Consider the following 8,621-nt stretch of genomic DNA (forward strand, 5'->3'; position numbering starts at 1 on the left):
GATTTCCTCCTCAGATGACACACTGGGATCGGGAGACCCAAACCACCCGATGTTGATTGGGTCAGAGGCCGTAGTCAGATAGATCACAGTCCCTAGCCAAACTTCTCCTTAAACCAGATTAACTTCAGGTGACTCCAGGCCTTTTACACTCTGCATTTTCTTTCCATTAGGCTCTACCAAATCACTGGAACAGTCATCATTCTGGCGTGGTCTGGTCCATCTGGGAAAGATCCCCGGGACAATCCCCTGGAAAATCACCTGAAATAAAAAAACTCTGGTCTGGCTGGCACGACTCCCTGAAGGACCCCGGGGCCATCGATACGGGGCCCCCTGCAGCCAACCGTGCAGGGGCACCCAGCTCCGACCCAACAGGGCAAATAAAAGTCATTGAAGCGGAGGTTTCCCCCCGCTCCGACACAAGGGTGGAGGAGTTCCTACAGGACATTGGCATCCTCGGGTAAAACAAATACCCTCTGCTCTTACCAATGACAAAAGTCGATGGAGGGTGCTGCATTCCCCCAAATCCGTTAGGATCTCTGTTCAAACACACCAAGAACTTCCTCTTACCACACCAAAATCCCACAGCGTTCATCACCTCTCCTTGGTAGCGCAATTCATCACAGTTGCGCCGCAAGTAAGTAGCGATGTCATCCACGTCCACATAGGGGTTAGGAAAGTAAACCAAGACAGGGATCTCATCATATGCAAATAGGAGACAAAAAGTTAGATCGTCAAGTTCATCCATATGAGATTTCTCATTTACCTTTTCCACAAGTTGTTGGCAGCATCCCTGGGCCTTAACGGTGATAGTGTAGGTTCCTTTTTTATTCATTATCCTTGAAAGGAAATATATCTCTCCTCTGGAACTCCAAGACTCCAAGCAAGATCTTATGGCAGATGAAGGAAAGATTCTTCAGCTTCCTAGCTGTAACGGGTCTGGGAGGTGGAACCTCTGAGCAACTATACAAAGGGGCAGTCCTTGTAAGGAAGCGGGTGGCTCCCAGGGAAGGCGGGCAGGTAGTCACGGCAAGTGACAGGGACAGTCTCTGGGTAGAAGGGCAGGAAGTCACGGCAAGTGACGGGGACAGTCTCTTAACAGGCGGATGGTCACGGCAAGTGACAGCAGGGAAAGAGTCTCTAGACGGGCAGGTGGTCACGGCAAGTGACAGCAGGGAAAGAGTCTCTAGATAGGCTAGCAGGCAGGTAGCAGGTGAGCACTCCCAGGTGAGCAGGCAAGAGTCTCTGGACAGGCAGGTTGTCACAGCAAGTGATGGCAGAGCCTCCAGGTAGGCTAGCAGGCAGGTAGCAGGTGAGCGCTCCCAGGTGAGCGGGCAAGAGTCTCTGGACAGGCAGGTGGTCACGGCAAGTGACGGCAGAGCCTCCAGGTAGGCTAGCAGGCAGGTATCTGGCAGGTACTTCCTGGTCCCCAGGCGGACTGATCCATAGACAGACTGGCAGGTGCTGGTAGGCAGACTGTCGGACCACAGGATAGCAAGCAGGTAAGCAGATATCAGGCAGGTATCAAGCAGGAATCTGGCAGGTGACTGGCAGGTAACTGTTAACGGGACCTGAGGGCTGAAGCAGAGTTGAAAGGCTTTGCAACAACATTGCTCGGGCACCTCCATTTTGGAGGAGGTGCCTTATATATGGTGAAGTCCTCCTTAGGACGGCGCGCGCGGCTCCTTTAAGAGAGGGGAAGCGCGAGCGCGCCCTAAGCACAGAGGCCGGGAAGCAGCACGCGCACGTGGAGGAAGACGCTGGGCACGGAGCGGAGAGGTGAGGGGAACGGTGTCCCTGCCTAGCAGGAGGCAGGGACGCCGATGCTACACTAGCGTCTTCACGAATTTCAATACGCACAGTATTCTTCATCCGGGCATCGCCCGATGAGTAAGTATAGCCGGCATTCTCCACGAAGAAAAGCACACCGACTGTAAAAAAAAAAAAGCACAAGCCTTTAGGAGATCACCCCTCGTTGCCCCCGGACTAATCTTCTCTCCCAAAAGTAGCAAGGGGTGAAGTCCCACCGAAGAGGAACAATCCCCCAGGCCAAGAGAAAAGGTACCAAGGGCACATAAATCGACCAGACCACACAGGAAAACCTGTTAGATCATGCCAAAAGGCCGAGAAGTGATTACCTGAATTGGTTTTGGCCTATGGCTGCACCCTGGCCCCAAGAAGGCACCCATTGTAGGGATAGGGACAAAGACTCCCCTTAGGAAGACATTTTGTTCATCAATAGACACCTTAAAACCCACAACTATACTGCCTACAGACTGGGAAGCAGGGGGGACCACTGCTCGTTTGTTCATTAATTTGTTATCCTCTCCACTCCCCCGATCTTGAGGCGTATGGGACATTGGGGGGGGGGATGTGTGAAAATAGGTGGACTTATGCAGATTAAAAACGTGTGGTGTGCATCTGCAACAAGCAGTATAGTTGTGGGTTTTAAGGTGTCTGTTGATGAACAACATGTCTTCCTAAGGGGAGTCTTTGTCCCTATCCCTACAATGGGTGCCTTCTTGGGGCCAGGGTGCAGCCATAGGCCAAAACCAATTCAGGTAATTGCTTCTTGGCCTTTTGGCTAAGATCAAGTGTAGTTTCTTTTCTTATCAGTTTAATATGTCATAAGTCCCCTATATGTCCACCTATTTTCACACATTCTCCTCTCCTCTCCCCCCTAATGTCCCACAAGCCTCAAGACTGGGAAGGGTAGGGGGTAGAGAGGGTAACTAATTATTGAACAAACGAGCAGTGGTCCCCTTTGCTTCCCAGTCTGTAGGCTCCCTACAGACTGAAGCTGGTTACTGCAGCACAGCTAGATAAAAGCCAGGAGCCCATTATGACATGTGCAATGTCTGTTCCATTCTTGCATTATTCTATTGCCCCATTGTTAGGGGGCAATGGAACAATGGGATAATGGAATAATGCAAGAATGGAACAGACATTGAAAGTGTCATAATGAGCTCCTGGCTTTTATCTTGCAGTGCTGCAGCAGCCACCTTCAGTCTGTAGGGAGCCTATAGACTGGGAAGCAGGGGGGACCGCTGCTCGTTTGTTCATGAATTAGTTATCCTCTCTACCCCACCCCGGTCTTGAGGCGCGTGGGACATTGTGGGGGGGGGTAGAATGTGTGAAAATAGGTGGAATTATGCAGATTAAAAACGTGTGGGGTGCAACTGCAACAAGCAGTATAGTTGTGGGTTTTAAGGTGTCTATTGATGAACAACATGTCTTCCTAATGGGAGTCTTTGTCCCTATTCCTACAATGGGTGCCTTCTTGGGGCCAGGGTGCAGCCATAGGCCAAAACCAATTCAGGTAATCGCTTCTCGGCCTTTTGGCTAAGATCAAGTGTAGTATCTTTTCTTATTAATTTAATATCTGATACGTCCCCCATGCAAATATTGCTTAACCCCTTTACAACCCAAGGTGGTTTGCACTTTAAGACAATTTTTACAATTCTGACTACTGTCACTTTATGAGGTTATTACTCTGGAACGCTTCAATTGATCCCCCTGATTCTGAGATTGTTTTTTTCTGACATATTGTACTTCATGATTGTGGTAAAATTTCTTCGATATCACTTGCGTTTATTTGTGAAAAAAACTGAGATTTGGTGAAAATTTTGAAAATTTAGCAATTTTCAAAATTTTAATTTTTATGCCCTTAAATCAGAGAGATATGTCACACAAAATAGTTAATAAATAACATTTCCCACATGTCTACTTTACATCAGCACAATTTTGGAACCAAATTTTTTTTTTTACTAGGGAGCTATAAGGGTTAAAAGTTGACCAGCGATTTCTCATTTTTCCAACAAAATTTACAAAACCGTTTTTTTATGGACCACATCACATTTGAAGTCACTTTGAGGGGTCTTTATGACAGAAAATACCCAAACGTGACACCATTGTAAAAACGGCACCCCCAAGGTGCTCAAAACCACATTCAAGAACTTTATTAACCCTTCAGGTGCTTCACAGGAATTTTTGGAATGAGGAAGAAAAAAATGAACATTTAACTTTTTTCACAAAAATTTTACTTTAGACCCAATTTTTTTATTTTTGCAGGGGTAACAGGAAAACATAGACCCCAAAATTTGTTGTGCAATTTCCCCTTGGCACGCAGATACCCTATATGTGGGGAAAAAACACTGGGCGCACAGCAGGGTTCGGAAGGGAAGGAGCGCCATTTGACTTTTTGAATGTAAAATTAGCTTGAATAATTAGCGGATGCCATGCTGCGTTTCGAGAGCCCCTGATGTGCCTAAACAGTGGAAATCCCCCACAAGTGACACCATTTTGGAAACTAGACCCATCAGGGAACTTATCTAGATGTGTGGTGAGCACCTTGAACCCCCAGGTGCTTCACAAAAGTTTATAACATTGAGGCGTGAAAATAAAAAAAATCAAACTTTTTCCACAAAAATTATGTTTTAGCCCCAATTTTTTCATTTTCACAAGGGTAAGAGGAGAAAATGGACCCCAAAAACTTTTGTGCAATTTCTCCTGAGTACGCCAATACCCCATATGTGGGGAAAATACAGTGTTTGGGCGCATGGCAGAGTTCAGAAGGGAAGGAGCACTGTGTGTGACTTTTTGAACGGAAAATTGGCTGGAATCGAGAGCGGACGCCATGTCGCGTTTGGAGAGCCCCTGATGTGCCTAAATAGTGGAAACCCCCCACAAGTGACCTCATTTTGGAAACTACATCCGTCAAGGATTTTATCAAGGGGTATAGTGAACATTTTGAACCCAGAGGTACGACACAGAATTTGATAACATTAGGTCATCTTATTGAATAAGTTGGAAATAGTCTTGAGCACAAGTGCTCGCTACTTGAGTTTGCATCGGGTACTCAGGTATGCACCATGTATCACGGGTGCTCGAGTGACATGCTCAAGTCCCCGCCCGCATGTTTCACAGTTATCAGACACCCAAAAAAACATGCGGCGATCGCTCGTGCATGGCAGGCAATCGCCGCAAGGATTTTTTGGCCGCGAAGCATATGGGGCGGAAACTCGAGCACCCGCGATACTCAATGCATACCCGAGCACCCGATGCAAACTCAAGTAGCGAGAACTTGCGCTCAACACTAGTTGCCATATCGTCATCTTTTTTTTTTTTTTAACTTATGATAAAAATCCCAACCCTAACCCTAGCACAACCCTAACCCTAACCCAAGAGTTTATTTTTTACGCCGTTCCTCGTGCGGTATAAGTGATTAGACGACTTTATTCTTCGGGTCGGTGCGACTACAGAGATACCAGAATCATATCGGGTTTTTATGATTGACAGCTGTCACACACCAAAAGACCCATTTTTTTGTAAAATCTAGTTTTTGCATCGCCATATTTTGAGAGCTATAATTTTTCCATATTTTGGCCGACAGAGTCATGTGATGGCTTATTTTTTGCGGGATGAGTTGACGTTTTTATTGGTACCATTTTCAGGCACATGACATTTTTTAATCAGTTTCTATTCCGATTTTTGGGAGGCAGAATAAACAAAAACCAACAATTCAGGAATTGTTTTTTTTTTTAATTTTTTTATTCTGTTCCGCATGTGGTAAAATTGATAAGGTAGCTTTATTCTTCGGGTCAGTACGTTTACAGCGGTACCACATTTATATCGTTTTTCTATGTTTTGGCGCTTTTACATAATAAAAGCAATTTTATAGAAAAAATTATTTTTTTTGCATCGCTTTATTCTGAGAGCTATAACTTTTTTATTTTTCGGCTGATGGAGCTGTATGGCAGCTTGTTTTTTGCGGGACGAGATGACGTTTTCAGCGGTACCATTTTTATTTATACTCGTCTTTTTGATTGTGTGTTATTTCATTTTCTGTTTGGCGGTACGATGATACAGCATTGTTTTTTGCTTCTTTTTTTTTTTTTTTTTTTAACCGTGTTCACTGAAGGGCTTAACTAGTGGGACAATTTTATAGGTCAGGTCGTTCCAGACACGGCAATACCAAATATGTGTACTTTTATTGTTTTTTTTCAGAATAATATTTATTGATGGGTACATTATATTTTTATTTTTGCTGGATTATTTTTTTATTTATTTTTTTATATTTTTACAATTTTTAAAAAAAATTTTTTTTCACTTTCTAACATTTTTTTTTACTTTTTTACTTTGTCCCACTATGGAACTTTTACTTTTTTTATTCTGATCACCTGTATAGCACAGGAATGCAGCACCATCCCTGCGCTATACAGGCTGTCAGCGCTGCACAGGGAGAAGATAGTTTGGTCATGCACTGCGCATGACCAAACTATCTTACTGCTGTCTGGTGACCCGGATGTTGTCATGATGACATCGGGTCGTCAAGGCAACATCCGGGAAGCCGCGGCAGACAGCGCTGGAGGCCGGAAGAGGAGGTGAGCATACCGATCACCTCCCCTTGCCACTGCAATGCTGCGATCGACTTCGATCTCAGCATTGCGGGGGTTAATGTGCCGGGAGTGGTGCAGGACCGCTCCCTGCCCATAGTACCAGGTGTCAGCTGTGACAGCGTGTTTGCGGGCGCGATCGCAACGACATATTAATACGCATCAGGCTCTTAAAGCCTAGGGTGCAGATACATACTAATACGTCTTGGGCTTTAAAGGGGTTAAACAAAATTTCCCTTTTAAGTCTTTCCATCCTACTGCCCCAAAAAAACACAAAAATTAGTTTCTCCACTTTTTTAATTTTCCTATAGGGCACTGGAAAGATACAAGAAACGTAAAGCAAAATAGGGATTTTGCATTCAATTTGTTAGCGGATATCATGTTGCATTTGGAGAGTCCCTGTGTGCCCAAACATTGGAGCTCCCCCACAAGTGACCCCATTTTGGAAACTAGACCCCCCAAGGCACCTATCTAGATTCATAGTGAGCACTTGGAACCCCAGGTGCTTCACAAATTGATTCATAAAGATGAAAAAGTGTTATTTTTTTCACTTTTTCATTTTTACGAATCAATTTGTGAAGCACCTGGGGGTTCCAAGTGCTCACTATGCATCTAGATAGGTGCCTTGGGGGGTCTAGTTTGCAAAATGGGGTCACTTGTGGGGGAGCTCCAATGTTTGGGCACACAGGGGCTCTCCAAACGCAACATGGCGTCCGCTAACAATTTGAGCCGATTTTCCATTCAATTCGTTAGCGGACACCATGTCGCGTTTGGAGAGCCCGTGATGTGCCTAAACAGTGGAGCTCCCCCACAAGTGTCCCCATTTTGGAAACTATACCCCTCAAGGATTTTATTAAGGTGTATAGTGAACATTTTGAACCCAGAGGTACGGCACAGAATTTGTTTACATTAGGTCATCATATTGAATAAGTTGTCATTATTCTTGAGCGCAAGTGCTCGCTACTTGAGTTTGCATCGGGTACTCAGGTATGCACCATGTACAGCGTGTGCTCGAGTGACATGCTCGAGTCCCTGCTCCGCATGTTTCACAGTTATTAGACACCCCAAAAAAAACATGCGGGGATCGCTCGTGCATGGCAGGCAATCCCCGTAAAGTTTTTTTGGCCGCGAAGCATATGGGGCAAAGACTCGAGCATGTCACTCAAATACCCACGATACTCAATGCATACCAGAGCACCCGATGCAAACTCAAGTGGCGAGCACTTGGGCTCAACACTAGTCGCCATATCGTCATCTTTTTTTCTTACTTTTAAAAAAAATCCCAACCCCAGCCCTAACCCTAGCACAACCCTAACCATAGCACAACCCTAGCCCCAGCACAACCCTAGCCCCAGCACAACCCTAGCCCCAGCACAACCCTAGCCCCAAACCCAGCCCTAACTCTAGCCCAATCCTAACCCAAGAGTTTATTTTTGACGCCGTTCCTTGTGCGGTATAAGTGATTAGACGACTTTATTCTTCAGGTCGGTGTGATTACAGCAATGCCAGAATCATATGGGGTTTTTATGACTGACAGCTGTCACACACTAAAAGACGCATTTTTTGTAAAATCTAGTTTTTGCATCGCCATATTTTGAGAGCTATAATTTTTCCAGATTTTGGCAGACAGTCATGTGATGGCTCGTTTTTTGCGGGATGACTTGACGTTGTTATTGGTGCCATTTTCAGGCACGTGACATTTTTTGATCGCTTTCTATTCCGATTTTTGGGAGGCAGAATAAACAAAAACCAACAATTCAGGAATTGTTTTTTTTTTATTTTTTTTATTCTGTTCCGCGTGTGGTAAAATTGATGAGGTAGCTTTATTCTTTGGGTCAGTACGTTTACAGCGGTACCACATTTGTATCATTTTTCTATGTTTTGGCGCTTATACACAATAAAAACTATTTTATAGAAAAAAATATTTTTTAGCATCGCTTTATTCTGAGAGCTATAACTTTTTTATTTTTCGGCTGATGGAGCTGTATGGCGGCTTGTTTTTTGCGGGACGAGATGACGTTTTCAGCGGTACCATTTTTATTTATATGCGTCTTTTTGATCGCGTGTTATTCCACTTTTTGTTTGGCGGTATGGTGATAAAGCATTGTTTTTTGCTTCGTTTTTTTTTTTTTTTTTTTAACGTGTTCACTGAAGGGGTTAACTAGTGGGACAGTTTTATAGGTCAGGTTGTTCCGGACACGGCGATACCAAATATGTGTACTTTTATTG

General features: G+C 44.6%; 1 non-coding gene and 1 pseudogene across 1 annotated transcript; both read left to right on the forward strand.

Moving 5' to 3' along the window:
• Positions 1–2,561: 2,561 nt before the first annotated feature.
• LOC141155655 (U2 spliceosomal RNA) lies at positions 2,562–2,768 on the forward strand (annotated as a pseudogene).
• Positions 2,769–3,319: 551 nt separating this feature from the next.
• On the forward strand, positions 3,320–3,515 carry LOC141155646 (U2 spliceosomal RNA). The gene has a single exon (XR_012247566.1). It is a non-coding gene; the product is annotated as a U2 spliceosomal RNA (small nuclear RNA).
• Positions 3,516–8,621: the final 5,106 nt, after the last annotated feature.

The sequence above is a fragment of the Phyllobates terribilis genome, unplaced genomic scaffold (assembly GCF_046119375.1).
Source record: "Phyllobates terribilis strain yellow unplaced genomic scaffold, ASM4611937v1 Scaffold_7__3_contigs__length_470593459, whole genome shotgun sequence".
NCBI classification, from domain to species: domain Eukaryota; kingdom Metazoa; phylum Chordata; class Amphibia; order Anura; family Dendrobatidae; genus Phyllobates; species Phyllobates terribilis.